At 42.9% G+C, this 14,150-nt stretch overlaps 2 long non-coding RNA genes across 2 annotated transcripts; both read left to right on the top strand.

Moving 5' to 3' along the window:
• Nucleotides 1–30: 30 nt before the first annotated feature.
• Nucleotides 31–4,877, top strand: LOC112985547 (uncharacterized). The gene is made up of 2 exons (XR_003259773.2): nucleotides 31–305; nucleotides 1,308–4,877. It is a non-coding gene; the product is annotated as an uncharacterized LOC112985547 (long non-coding RNA).
• A 3,302-nt stretch (nucleotides 4,878–8,179) lies between these two features.
• LOC135327945 (uncharacterized) lies at nucleotides 8,180–13,471 on the top strand. Its single transcript, XR_010388607.1, has 3 exons — nucleotides 8,180–9,139; nucleotides 10,955–11,126; nucleotides 11,589–13,471. It is a non-coding gene; the product is annotated as an uncharacterized LOC135327945 (long non-coding RNA).
• Nucleotides 13,472–14,150: the final 679 nt, after the last annotated feature.

Here is a 14,150-nt window from a genome sequence, read left to right as displayed (position 1 = left end):
CCGCCCCTCCCCCGCCGAGCCCCGCCCCTCCCCCGCCGAGCCCCCCGCCCCGGCCCAGCAGCCCCCCGGCCGGGCCCCTTTTGGGAAGGGTCTCGGCGAAGTTGCCCCCCGACATCGGCTTACTCCGCCCCAGGCTGAGGCGCCGGCGGGTGAAAACCGCCCAGTTTCACGATTATTGCTGCATCCGCCCCGTCCCGAATCCCGCCATTCGGGGCTGCCCTGAAAATCCCCGCCGAGGAGTGAGTTGCCCGATGCTCAGAGTGCTGGAGGAGTTTCATCCTTTGCTTTTAAAAATACACCCATGGGTGAGTTCATTAAAACGTGGAGTGTTTTCTGTGAAGAGCCTGTTTCTCTTCCAATGAAGCATAAATACTTCTGGGGAGTTAAATACTACTTTTCTGAAAGACAAAAGGTTTTCTTGTGTGATATCAGGACTGTTTTCTTCAGCAATTTTTTCCCCCCTTCATCCTAAGCAAAAGATTGCAGAAAGGGAGGCCCTGGGAGCAGCAGGCGTGGCCGGCAGAGAGCAGCATTTGGTCAGGAAGGAGTGCTCCAGGGCCAGAGCAAACCGGTACAATATAGTTGATATTTGAAGCACCTTATGTATAGACATGTCCATAAACCCAGCTCACAGTACTTTAACTGCGCTGCAGGTAGTATCAGAGATGCCAAAAAAGTGTAATACTCTCTTGCTTCTGTGAAAAGCATCATTTACATGCATGGAGAACAGTCCTTGGTCTGTTCTTGGGGAAAAAAAAAACAAAAAAACTTGCCTCATCAGGGGCTTTGGGAAGGAGTATGGATATTTTAAAAGGTTTTGCATTTGTTCTTGTGGCTTATACACACACACAGTGCTGCACTCCTTTGCTAGGATTAGCTCAGCCATATAGTCTGAGGTTTGGAACCAATTTTCAATATAGTGTCTGTTTAAATTCATAGCTCAGCATATTATATATTATCATGCGTCAGAATGCAGTTTATTCGTAACTAGTTACTTGAGAAATGATCCTTGTCACTCCAGTGTTATAAGGACCAAAGTGTTTTGAATGGCTAGATGAGAATTAATAAATAGGGATCAAAGATAAATTGTACAAATCTGAGAAACTGTATAACGAAAAAGGTTATTTCACCAATTCAGTCATGACTATTGCAAACAGTAACAAGATTCTGTTGTAGCTGTAAACATAAAGCAAGGGTTTTGGCATGGGGTACCTGTGAACTGTACATGATTGGTATGATTTGTTGTGCAAGCTGGGTAATGACATACAAATATGCCAAATTATGTGATGTGCTCTGTCTCCTTACAGCATTGCTGAGGCATGCAGAAGTTGAACCAGCTGATGTGTGGCTGGTGATAGTCAGCCTGCGGTTACAGTATCTGCATGCAGAAAAAAAAAAGCCACTGACAATGTATCTCCGGGTGTTTATTTTGGCACATGGCTGCATTATGTGGACCTGGCTGCACCTGTGCAGTTTTGAACATCTGCCTGCTGAGAGCTCCTGTTGCTCTACTACCAGCTGCTGTTGCTCTTCGTCTCAGTCCCCCAGCTGTGTCCTGGATCCCAGATGCTCCCCACCCACTTAACTAATATTATTATTAATACTATTGCACATCGAAGTTACAAAACAGTAACTCACTGAGATACTTTGCTTAAAGATTTTGGAGTTGATTTGCATACATTGTACATAATTGTACATACAAAGTATGTACAGCAGTCCAGGAAATCATGTCCCATGGCAGGTGGAGTAGGTATTACCTAATAAGAAAAATATTCTGGAAATACTAAAGAAAGGTAACAACAATTAAAGCTGTAGCTCAGGTTCCAGTCCAAGATCCATTTTCTCCCTTTATCTCAAAGAACAAACTATGTTAGTGCTAACTTCCAACAGAAAAGTCTGTGTTGTTCATGGAGTAGTGGAAATGAAGCTTGTTTTGCCAAGGATCTGTCATTTGTGTTAAACCTCACGTAGCACCAGCCGTTCCTCTGATGCCCTCCACTGTGGTTCCCCATTTCTTCCCCCTAACACTTCTAGCCAGGCAGGACTTAGTGCATACTGTGGTTTGTAAGTAAGCAGAACTAGTAACAGGTTTAAAAGTTTCTGAGGGGCAGCAGGCAGACAAACCAATCTCGTAAGCCTTCTTTCCTTAAGAAATCAGGATCAAACCATGCATTTGGCATATTGGCAGTTTATTCCCCCACCAACTGCTTTGCCTTTTTAGCTCTCTCTTTTTTTCTAATGATACTTGCCAGTTTTTATGGCCTGAAGTTATATGTCTTTTTGTCTTCTAGGCTTCTTTTTTCAAGCTAGAGATATTGCCTGGCAATAAATTTGAACTCTGATGCGCTCTAGAATTCTACCAAGTGAGGATATTCTGTTCTCACTCTGCAGGCTGGCTATAGTAGGGCATAATAGATATTACTGGATGAGCTCTACTGTGTTTTGTGACTGCATCTTGGAGGGTATCTCCTGGAGGATGCCTTTAATATTTTCATTAGCAGCTGTAGTACCACAAAATAAGAAAAGTCAAGCAGGACTCTGTTGGTGCTCCCTGGTATTTGCAAGCCAGGCACAGAAATGAGTTGTAACTTTGCAAATGCTGCCTCAACGTGGTCTTTTTGATGCCCTGCAGGCTGAAGTTCTCCACAAATTTTTCATGACCTGTATAGTTGACCTATATTAAGTGTCTATATGTTAAACAGGTTGCACTAACTAGAAACATAGATGGAAATGGCTTAGTAGTTATTTATTTATACTGAGGTGTGTGCCTGTTGTCTGCAGTGATGTAAGGGAGGACCATTTCTGGATTTTCCCCCTTTGCCCCTTCCGTGTTTGACCTATGCCTTGGACTATTTCAGTAAAACTTGAGCTGATTCTGCTTTCGAAGAAAAGTAAAATTGTTGTTACTGCTTTTCCAGGCGGGGAGATACATCCACATACATGTTGGTATGCAAGACAGGTAACAGTAGAAAGAAAAGCATGAGGGAGAAAATACAGCAAGGTATTCAAGCCCTTGACCAGTTGGGCAGTGAGTAGGAGTCTGGTGTGCTTTGCATTTCAGTTGCTCTGAACTGAGGCATACTTCTAGGCCCCAGCATTGGGAAACAGCATTACCATGCCCCACTGGTATTTAAACATTGTCTTATGAATGGGTTTATTTCTCCTTGCACATCTGCCCCATTGCAGTTATTCAGTCCAGAAGATATTGCTTGAAATCTAGGCTGATGGTGAAATTTGGTGAATGACTGAGTTAAAAACAAAAAACAAAAAACAAAAAAAACCCTCTGAGTTTAATGGAATTGCACCTGCTCCCAGCAAGTATGTATTTGGCTTTTTATGCTTTAGAATGAGGTGCAAAGCCCGGCAGAATGGCCTTGGGGAGTAGGTTTGGAGCAGGGCTCAAAACCCAATATCTGCTACTACAAACCCTACTGGTTACACCAACACTGCTGTCAGACAGTTCCCACTGCTCTGTCCTCATTCATATAGACAGGACACAGAATATCACCTAATTAAGGAAAATTCCCCCTTTTTTTCCCATGTCTGTGTTATCAGTGTGTTTTTCACTTTATAAATAGATTGTTTTCTGAATTTCATGAGAAATGCATTTGCATGTGGCCTGTCACATAGCACTGAGCTGAATATCTGATATCAATATATTGCTCCTGGAAGCTTATTTTAATGAAAAAGTGAGCTGGGGTGAGGAGGAAAAGTAAAGAAAAAACAATCTGCTATCATTTTGAATTGTTCATGCTTTCAGGAATTGCTCTCATGTCTCACTTTAAGGACGGGTTTCTAGGCAGTTGAAAATGTGTGCTTTACCAGCATGTGGGCAAAGTGTTTGTCCAGGTATGTATGTAATTACCTTAACTAGTGGCCATGGTTTGTCTAACTGAATAGACAGCCTGTACCTTAACCAGGCTGTTGTTAATAAAGGTTTTTACACGTGCACTTGTTATAATTGAGGAGTCAACAGTGAACATCCGGAGTTGAGGGGAAAGTGCTTGCTCGCCTTATTGTTCGGCTTCCTCTGCAGTAAAACGACTCCAACCTCTTCTTTAAGGCTTTTGAGAGCTATTATGGAAAATATGACAGAAAGGTGAAAAAAAGCAGTGTGGCTCTAGAAAACATTTTGTGCATTGTATTTGAATTGTAGAATAATTTAGGTTAACTGACCTCTTGAGGATCCCCTGCTCAAAGCAGCAGCCAGATTTGGAGTTCTCTCAGGTTGCTCCAGGCTTGGTCGAGTTGAGTTTTCAGGATCTCCAAGGACGGAGATGCTCTGGGCCCTGTCCCAGGACTGAACCACCCTTAGGGTGATATATTTTGCCTGCTACCTAATAGGAAATTCCTGTATTCCAGCTAGCGCCCATCACTCCTTATGCTGAATGTGTTTGAGAAGAGTCTGACTCTGTATTTATTTGCTGCATTAGGTAGTGGCAGACAGCAATAAGGTCTCCCTTTTGCCTTCCCTTCTCTAAGCTGAACCAGCCCAGTTTCCCTCCAGCATGTTGACTGCTTCCTGCCAGTTCTCTGTAGACTGCAAACTGGCTGAGAGTACACTCCATCCCATCTTCCAGGTCGTCAGTGAAGACTTAGGCAGTATTGACCCGTGAGACACACCATTAGTAATCAGCTTCCAGTTAGCCTGAGGATTGTAGATACTGGTTATGGTTTTTTTGTGTGATTATTTGTGGGTTTTGCATGATTATTTGGCTTTTTCATGTGATTATTTGTCTTCATGCTTTTATTTCATGATCAATTTTGTGCGTATGTGTCTCATATTTTCCATTTTATTATATGAAGCATACTGTGAGTGATTTAAAACAATGAAGAATAAAAAACTGAAGGTGTCTGTCTTTCTGTACTATTAATAATGTTCTATTGCTGGATGTTTGTAGAAGTGGAAACATGGAAATAAAACTGGCTTCAGGCTCCTCTCTAATGCAAACTCCAAAGGATCAAATCTTAAAATTAAATCTGACCCAAAGAGCTACATGCACATTCATTCTTCATAGGCAGAAATGCAACTGGGTCAGATTAAAGAGCAAACGTTACCCTTAGTGGCCCTTTTCAATTTGACAGTACCGCACAAGTGCTGGGGCACAGCCTTTGCTCGACAGTGCCTTGCTCAAGGAACAAGAGGAGCTGAAGCAACTGAAGAGTCAGACATGGTGTTGTGGGTTTGCTCTATGAAGCTGTCATATCAGCCAGACCTTGGCTTTTTAACTTTTAACACTCTTAGCTCTGACCTTAATTAAGCTTTAAGGAAGGAGACTTAAATAGCTGCCCACAGCTGCTGTCATTGTATTTATCTCAGCTGCTGATCAGAGCTGCAGAGGAAAACATCAGAGAAACACCGATTTTAATTTAGGGTAGCTTAAAAAATACAGCATTGTATCCAGAGAGCTATGCTCAATTTAAACATCTGTATTAGATTTGAGTGCAATATTTTTCCCTTCTTGGATGAATGCCACTCCTCGTGGCCTGTGAGCCATCTTCGGGGTACCTCTGTGTCCCAGTGCCTCTTGAGGAGGAGGTCACTGCACATTCTGCTCCTGCTTCTCCATATGATTTTGCATGACTCTGCATAGCAGTGATGAATGCTTAGAGTCTCATACAGGGGAATGATCCAGAAAGTCACTTTTCCTCTCTGAAAAATGATGAATCACTCATTTGTTAGGAGATACCAAAAATTTAGGTATGAAATAAACATCATGCACCTTGACAGAAAGGGAATCTTTTCAATTATTTTTTCACATCTTGGGCCAGCTACTGATGAATATATATTAGTGACAGCCTGTTGTTGACCTTCAGTCATTTATGCCTCAGGAGCTGGAGAAGGAATGTTCTCCAGGATTTCTAAGCTTTCTTGGACAAGCAAACTAAATTACAGTGTTGTAGTTTCTATGAAATGAATATATTTCCTGATGCCCCAGTGATAAATAGGCTGCTGGTTATAAAGTGCTCAGATTGTAGAGTGAACGCAGAGCTACCTAGATGAATAGTTATAATCGGTTCAGAGAAGCAAACACCAGAAATCTCTTCTTATTCAATCTGACGCACTTTAAAAGACCTCTTTTTCCAAAAACATTCTCTCTGCCCTTTGAGCACTGGGCCTTTGGGAGCACCCAGGTTGGGTGTCTGGAAGTGTGGACACCAAAAATCATTAATTGCTTTTGAATACAGACTGTATTCTCTTCTGCATCACATTTTTCTCAGTAAATGGAGCTACCTCCCTATCTTCTAACATAATCTATTATCCTGTGATGAAAATAAGTGTATGCTGGCAAAATATAATCTTACAACTATACAGCCTGATTTCTTTAATAAAATGTGGTTGTTTAAACTTCCTAGTTACATTAGTCTCTCATCTGGGCTCAGTTATTTTAATATCACGACACAGAAGGATTATGCTGTAACTGAGATTTTCAGAAATTACTTTTGACGTGAGGCACCCATGTGCTGGTTTCAGCCACATTTGTGCGCAACTTGAAACTAAAGCTATGCACTTTGTTGGAGAATAAGAAACTGAAAAAATTTCTACATTTTAGAGGAGTTTATAACTATGATTGATCAGAAAGGTAGTGTATTAAAAAGATATGTTCGTTGCTAAAATAATATAAAGCTTGAAAAGTTCTGGATAACTGTCAATTTATAAGTGTTATTTTTTGGTTCAGCTAATGAACTCAGAGAGCTCATCAGTTGCAGAAGTGTAATTGAAGTACCCTAAAGGGACCCGTACGTAAATTTTTCTGAGCATAGCTTTGGTGAATAGTTTGACCTGGCCTCTAGCAGCCACCACCTGCCCCTTGAGCTGTTCTCTCCAGCCCATCAGGGAAGCAAAGCACAGCCAAGCCATGCTCAAAATGACTTTCCCAAAGACAGCAGAGGTTGCCTGGGTTAGGGACCAAAAAGCCAGAGAATCAGATCTGCAGCTGCCTGCTTAATAAAGGTACTGGCTGGCCTTCTGCATCCCTGAGGGAAGCCCTTCTCACAGGAGATTCAGCCATTTGGAGAGCACAGCATCCCAGCCAGGCAGCTGAATCGGATGCTAAACCTTCACTTGTGGTCCCAACGTAAGGGGATGAAAAACGAGTTTCGCTTGACCCAGCACCTGCCCGTCTGCCCGCCTCCTGCAAAAGCCACTTCACCTCTCACTTGTCTTCATGAATAACCAGGGTTTGCATTTACCAAGCGAGATGATCAGCCCCACCAGCCTGCTATTCGTTAGTCCAATTAACAGTCAGTTGCCTGAAAAATGGGCCAATCTGTTTCTCGAGGAGCTGCATAGAAAAGCCACAGGGCAAGCCAATTAGCATACCGGCCCTCACCATCTAGGGAATTTAATTTCGTTACATGGGTGATCTACGTACCAAAATATTGCCGTTCTGTTATGGAGAATCTAATGTTTGTTAAATCACTGAAATCCCCTGAGGCCCATATGGTGCTGCCATTTTTTGCGTCCTACTGAGCTGGAGAAGCAATAAGGCAAAACTGTTTTGTCCCGCACATGGCCTCTGCATTTTCCTGGCAGGGTACAGCAGCTGGACGCAGGCAGAACAAACCTTCACCACCCGGGGTGGGCGGGATAGCTTCCCTCCGAAATAGTCGCACACTTGAGCAAGCCCATTGTCTGCCCAAAAAGCATTTCAACTGCCTCTTATCGCAGCCCTCACGGACAAAAAGTATGTGGAGCCAGTGTTCGGCCAACCCGTCTGCGCAGCATATTGCGGAGGTGGGGGGGGGGGAAGCGCAATTAGTTTGCAAATTGCCTGTTTGCAGATCTGCACATGAATTAGTTGTGTTGCTCCCACAGGATTTATTATTATCATTGTTATTAAGGAAGGGCCATGAATAAATAGGGTAATTTGGTCAAACGTCCTTCTCCCAACATGTAGTTCTTACCTCCCCGAGGAAGGGAAAACATAATGGAAAGAGTCCTTGCATGGAGAAGAATGGTTCCCAGTGATGTTGTCTGTGTGTTTTTAAGCCTCTGGATAGATACTGATATAATGGTGACGTGTGTTGTACAAAATTTTTTGATCATTTAATAGCATATTTTTTCCAGTGAGAGAAAATATATTACAGCTGCCAGCTTGTACTGCACTACCAATGCACATGCTCTGTGTTTTCTGAAGTGGCCCCAATCCTGCAACCAAACTGTTCATTAATTTCTAAAGAAATTCCACACTGGAATTTCAGCAGCCAAAGAATTAAGAAGTATCACCAGTCTGTGCCATTCAGTTGCTAGGCAAAATACATTTGGTCTGATTTCATGACATCAGTTTTATTCCAGTCTGAATTTGCTGGTGTTGGTGGAGAGTTGTGTCAGAATGAACGCAGCCTCACTGAATGGACAGTCTTGTTCATTTTTCACATAGCATTTAAGTTCCCCAATTCAAAAACCCAAACTGCAGCTCACTTACTGAATCAGCAGAAGAAGAGTATAAATGAGGTATAGGTTAGTCTGTCATACTTGGGCATTTTGGTTAGACATTTAACTTAATCTGTATATGCCTAATAAAGGGTTCATGTTCTTACTGCCTCTGATAAGCTCAGCAGGTGCCTCAGCTACTTCATTCCTGCCTTGTCTGGCTATGGTGACTTGTTCTCCAACACATAATTTTGCTCCTTTGCGTCTTCCTTTGCTGCGTTCGTCATTGCTATGCATCTTTATTACAAGAAAAAAATATTAAAAAATGCAGGTGTTGCTGGATGGATACACAGTGCCTGATTTTCTGAGGGGCTGTGAGCCTGCAATGCTTATAGATTTCCGTAGGAATTGAGCAGAATGGGACACATTTGAAAATCAGACCCGTGTGTAATATTTCTGTAATTACAGTTTCGTGCAGCTGTAGTTCCTGTTAACAGCAAAACATCCCAGGTTACTGTATATTGCTATCCCAAATAGCCAGCGCCTCGCTGAGCAAGGCTGGCAGGGTATAACCAGGACAATATGATTCCTATGTGTCTTTATCAATTTTGTAGTTTTACTTTTTTTTGCTAGACTATGTGGATGGCAAATTTCAAGGACTTTTCCTTTTCAACTGTTGAGGTTTTGAAGGCAAAAGAAATTGTATCTTTCCTGATCTTCTCCACCAGAATTTCAACATGTATTTTCTCGTGCACTGATAAGGTGAGTTACCTATGGTAAATCCCCCTCTGCTTCTCTGTTGCTCAGCCCTCAGGGTTCACAAAACAAGCAGCCAAACAAAAATCCATCTGTACCTCATATCTTTGAGCCCTGGTTTCCAATAATAGATTTTCTGTGGGGTTAATAATTTTATTGTAGCCAAAGGCTTTTGTGCGCTGAGTTAAATGTATGACCTGGAAAAGGTCAGGGTCCGCTTTGTATTGTGTCATGCCACAAGGCCCAGCATTTGGCAGTCTTCCTGTGAGGCACGAAACTGGTGAGACACTGCATTGCAGCTCACCCTGGTCATGTACTGAAGAATGGGCCTCCGCTAAAATAATTCCCTTTTTATTGCAGACACACATTTCATGGCTTACCCCTCTTCTGCTCCCCTCTGGATCTGTGCCTAAAAACTGAGTATGTCACTGCCACCTGTTGAGTCACAGAGTCACAGAATAGTTGGGGTTGGAAGGGACCTCTGGAGATCATCTGGTCGACACCCCCCTGCTCAAGCAGGGTCACCTACAGCAGGTTGTCGTCCAGGACTGTGTCCAGTCGGGTGTGGAATATCTCCAAGGATGGTGACTCCACAAGCTCTCTGGGCAACCTCTTCCAGTTCTCTGTTATCCTCACAGTAAAGAGGTGTTTTCTCATGTTCAAGTAGAACTTCCTGTGTTTCCATTTGTGCCTGTTGCCCCTCATCCTGTCACTGGGCACTACTGACAAGAGTCTGGCCCCATCCTCTTTACACCTTCCCTTCAGATATTTATAAACATTGATAAGACCTACCCTGACCCTTTTCTCCAGCCTGAACTGTCCCAGCTCTCTCATGAAAGATACTCCAGTCCCTTCATCAATCTTTGTGGCCTTTCACTGGACTTGCTCCAGTAAATCCATGTCTGTCTTGTACTGGGGAGCCCAGAATTGGGCACAGTGCTCCATATATGGCCTCACCAGTGCTGAGTAGAGGGAAAGGATCACCTGCCTCAACCTGCTGGCAACGCTCTTCCTAATGCAACCCAAGATACCACTGGCCTTCTTGGACACAAGGGCAGGTTGCTGGCTCATGGTGAACTTGTCCACCAGGACTCCCAGGTCCTTCTCCACAGAGCTGCTTTCCAGCAGGTCAGCCCCCAGCCCATATTGGTGTGTGGGGTTATTCCTCCCTAGATGCAGGACTCCGCACTTCCTGTTGTTGAACTTGATGAGGTTCCTCTCTGCCCAACTCTCCAGCCTGTGGAGGTCCCTCTGAATGGCAGCACAGCCCTCTGGTGTATCGGCCACTCCTCCCAGTTTTTTATGATCTGCAAATTTGCTGAGGGTATATTCGGTCCCATCATCCAAGTTGTTAATGAAAGTGTTTAACAGTATTGGCCCCATTATCGACCCCTTGGGGACAGCACTAGTGACTGCTCTCCAGCTGGACTTTGTGCAGCTGATCACAACCCTCTGAGCCTGACACTTAAGCCAATTTTCAGTCCACCCCACTGTCCATTTATCTAGCCTTCACTTCATCAGCTTATCTATGAGGATGTCATGGACAGTGTTGAAAGCCTTACTAAAGTCAAGGTAGACAGCATCCACTGCTCTCCCCTCATCCGCCAAGGTAGTCATCTCATCATACGAGGCTATCAGGTTGGTTTAGCACTATTTCCCATTTGTAAATCCATACTGACTACTCCCCATAACCTTCCTGTCCCTTACATGTCTGGAAATAGTATCCAGGATTAGTTGCTCCATTACCTTCCCTTACTGACCAGCCTGCAGTTCCACAGATCCTCCTTCTTGAAGAGAGGTGTGACATTTGCTTTCTTCCAGTCCTCAGGCACCTCTCCTGATCACCATGACCTTTCAAAGATAATCAAGAGTGGCTTTGCAATGACATCAGCCAGCTTCCTCAGCACTTGTGGGTGCATCCCATCAGGTTCCATGGGACTGTGTGTATCCAGTTTGTTTAAGTGTTCCCTAGCCTGATTCTCTTCCTCTGAGGGTAAGTCTTCATTACTCCAGATTTTCCCTGTGTACTCCCTGCACGCTCAGACAGTATCTCTATATTCCTCTGGGGTCACCTGTCCCTGCTTCCATCTCCTGTACACTTGCCTTTTATGTTTGAGTTTAGTTAGGAGCTCCTTGTTCATCCATGCAGATCTCTTGCCACCTTTGCTTGGTTTTCTGCTTGCTGGGATGGACCATTCTTGAGCTTGGAGAAAATGATCCTTGAATATCAGCCAGCTCTCTTGGACCCCTCTTCTCTCCAGGGCTGTAACCCATGGGATTCTTCCAAGCAGGTCTGTGAACAGTCTAAAGTCTGCTCTCCTGAAGTCCAGGGTTGTGATCCTGCTTTTTGCCCTGCTCCCTCCTTGCAGGTTCCTGAACTCCACCATCTTGCAGTCACTGCGGCCAAGGCTGCCCTGGACTTTCACATGTCCAACCAGTTCTTCCTTGTTTGTAGGTATGACATACAGCAGAGATCCTCTCCTCCTTGGCTCCTCAGTCACCTATTGAAGTGAGGAAGTTGTCATCAATGCACAAATCAAGTTATCATCATCACTAGGACCTCCGGGTGGCTTGTGAGTGATCCAGAAGCCTGTGGGCAGAGAAGACAAGGCTACAGCTTCTGTACTGTGCAGTGCTTCCCAGTGGTCATATTGGATGCCTTGGCTGTTAATAGCTGTTATAATCAAGAGGAGCACATTATTTTGGCTGCTGTAAATTATGTTGGGGAACACATGGTGAAAAATGTGCCCCTTCTTCCTTATCCAAATTGATCTCACTTCAGAGAGAGAACGTGTTCCAACTGTGGCATTTTATTCAACCTTTTCTTTAGCTATTTTAGGTAACATCTCAAAGTGTTGCCTCCCAGTCTTTTTTTCACAAAGGTGTAAACTTGCATTTGGCTGTAGCTTTCTTTTTAAACCAATACTTTAAACAAATCTAGTTCTGGAGCTGCATAAATTTGTCTGCATATCTGACCTGACCCCTGTGCTATTTAGTACTCAGCTCATTTTTGAGTCTTCTGCAAATGTTGTTGTCAGTGATTTAATATTTTTCTTCACCTCATTGGTTAATCCAGTAGTACTGGGCTGAGATCAGGCTGGAACTGCTGAATCATTTGGTGTTGATTTGAGGATTTAGCAGTTAAATAGATTAAAGCCTGGTTCATATGGGCACCATCAATGTTGTATAACACTCATTTCTTTCTGTACTAGACTGCTTCACAGGATGAAATCAAATTCCGTCGAGAAGTTATATTATTTTATCAATACAGTTACATTCTTTGAGCCAACTTGCAATCTCATGAAAAGGGATTGTTTTTTTTAAGACCATGCTAAGCAAGATTTCCCTGGTGCTATGTTAGCTTTCGAGAATTCTTTACAAATTAAATTCTATATTAGTATTTCAGGATTTCCCCTTGGAAATTTAAGGAGCTGGTAGTTTCCTGAAGTTGCCACCATAAGATGTGACCACTGCTTCTTTCCTGGTTTAAAACTGCAAAAGTTTACCAAGTAAAAAACCCCCCATATTCTGAACCATGAACGGCAGTTTAACAAATAATATATTGCACTAAAGCTAACTGATAAGGAATATTTGTGTTTGATCTTGGTAAATAATACAGACTTCCTTCTTACTTTCTTTGACTTTATTGGTCACAGTCTTTTTCAATGATACATTTATATTCCTGTATCAGAGCTCTCCATTTCCTACCTGCTAGTTTGTAATCATTGTTGCAATGATTTCAGTGAAGCTACTGCAGTTTAGAGCAGATGAAGACTGATCCTATGTCTCATCCCATTGCTAGTCCCAACATCTGAGGAGTTCAGGCTGTGCACGGGGTAACGAAGAAGCTTTCCCAATAAAGGCCACCTCTCTGTGGTCACATCTGTGGCCCAAATGCTTTGGAAGAACTGGTAACTGCTGCATTTTGTTAAGGACATGCAACCAAAATAATAATCGGATCAACAGATCCCTTTTTGTCAAATGATTATGGAGCTGCATTATGTGATTTGGCATGATTTCCTCCAAAATCTCTGCATTTCGAACCAGCTTGTGATTTTACTCTGCACCATTAACACCGCTGTATTACATGGGAGTATATTTGACATGGCAAATACTGTGGAATATGGATTATGTTATCAGGAAGTAAATACAAATTTCTCACGTTGGCCTTGACTCAGTTGGTGGTAATCAGGGAATTGTTTGTTCTTAAGCTACAAGGGAGGATTGGATTCTTAAAAACTGCACAGGAAAAAATGCTTTTAGGGTGATTTCTCTACAATGAAAACATGACAGTCTTAAAGCTAAATGATAATCTTTAGGAGTCTGTTCCACGTGAAGCATGGGGGCAACGAGATTCGCAGCTGATGTAAGCCAGTGTAGTCCCATTAGCTGACAAAGCTGGGTCAGTTCACAAGAGATGAGGATTCAGCCTTGTTGCTTGGAAAGAATCATCATTTTGCTATCAAAACTAGGGGAAAGACAATAACAGGATTTTGTGAGGGCAAATAATATTAGAGAGCAAATAAGGTGGGCTGGGGACTGAAGAAGAAGGCTATTTCGTCTGTCATTTATCGAGACCTTTTTTATTGGAACATCCACCAATGTGTCCAACTTGTCTTATAGTGCAGCTCAAGGCTGTGAACCTTTTTTATTACTATTTAGTATCTATTACTATAGTGGGGTTAGAATCATGAACAGTACACCTTTAATAACAAAACTCCTGAGTTAATCTCCTTTAAAGTCCTGTATGGCATTACTAGCTATAATCTAATCCTTCCAGGTTATTCTAGATGCACTTGTGGGCATAAAACCTTCTTTGGGAGAATTAGGTATTTTCTCATTACACACACTAATATCTTTTCATTGAATGTCACCAAATTTCTGTGAAAATCTGTTTGACTCCCACTGGCAAGCTGCAATTTACCTGATCTATAAAAGGAAATCTTAAGAATTAGCAGCAGCAGGCATCTTCCACTAAGGAAGTGACCCCTCATTGCAGCACAGATCCCTCCGAGCT

This window comes from Dromaius novaehollandiae, chromosome 3 (genome assembly GCF_036370855.1).
Source record: "Dromaius novaehollandiae isolate bDroNov1 chromosome 3, bDroNov1.hap1, whole genome shotgun sequence".
NCBI lineage: Eukaryota > Metazoa > Chordata > Aves > Casuariiformes > Dromaiidae > Dromaius > Dromaius novaehollandiae.
The sequence above is the reverse complement of the archived record's forward strand: the minus strand, read 5'-3'. Positions and strand labels throughout refer to the sequence as shown.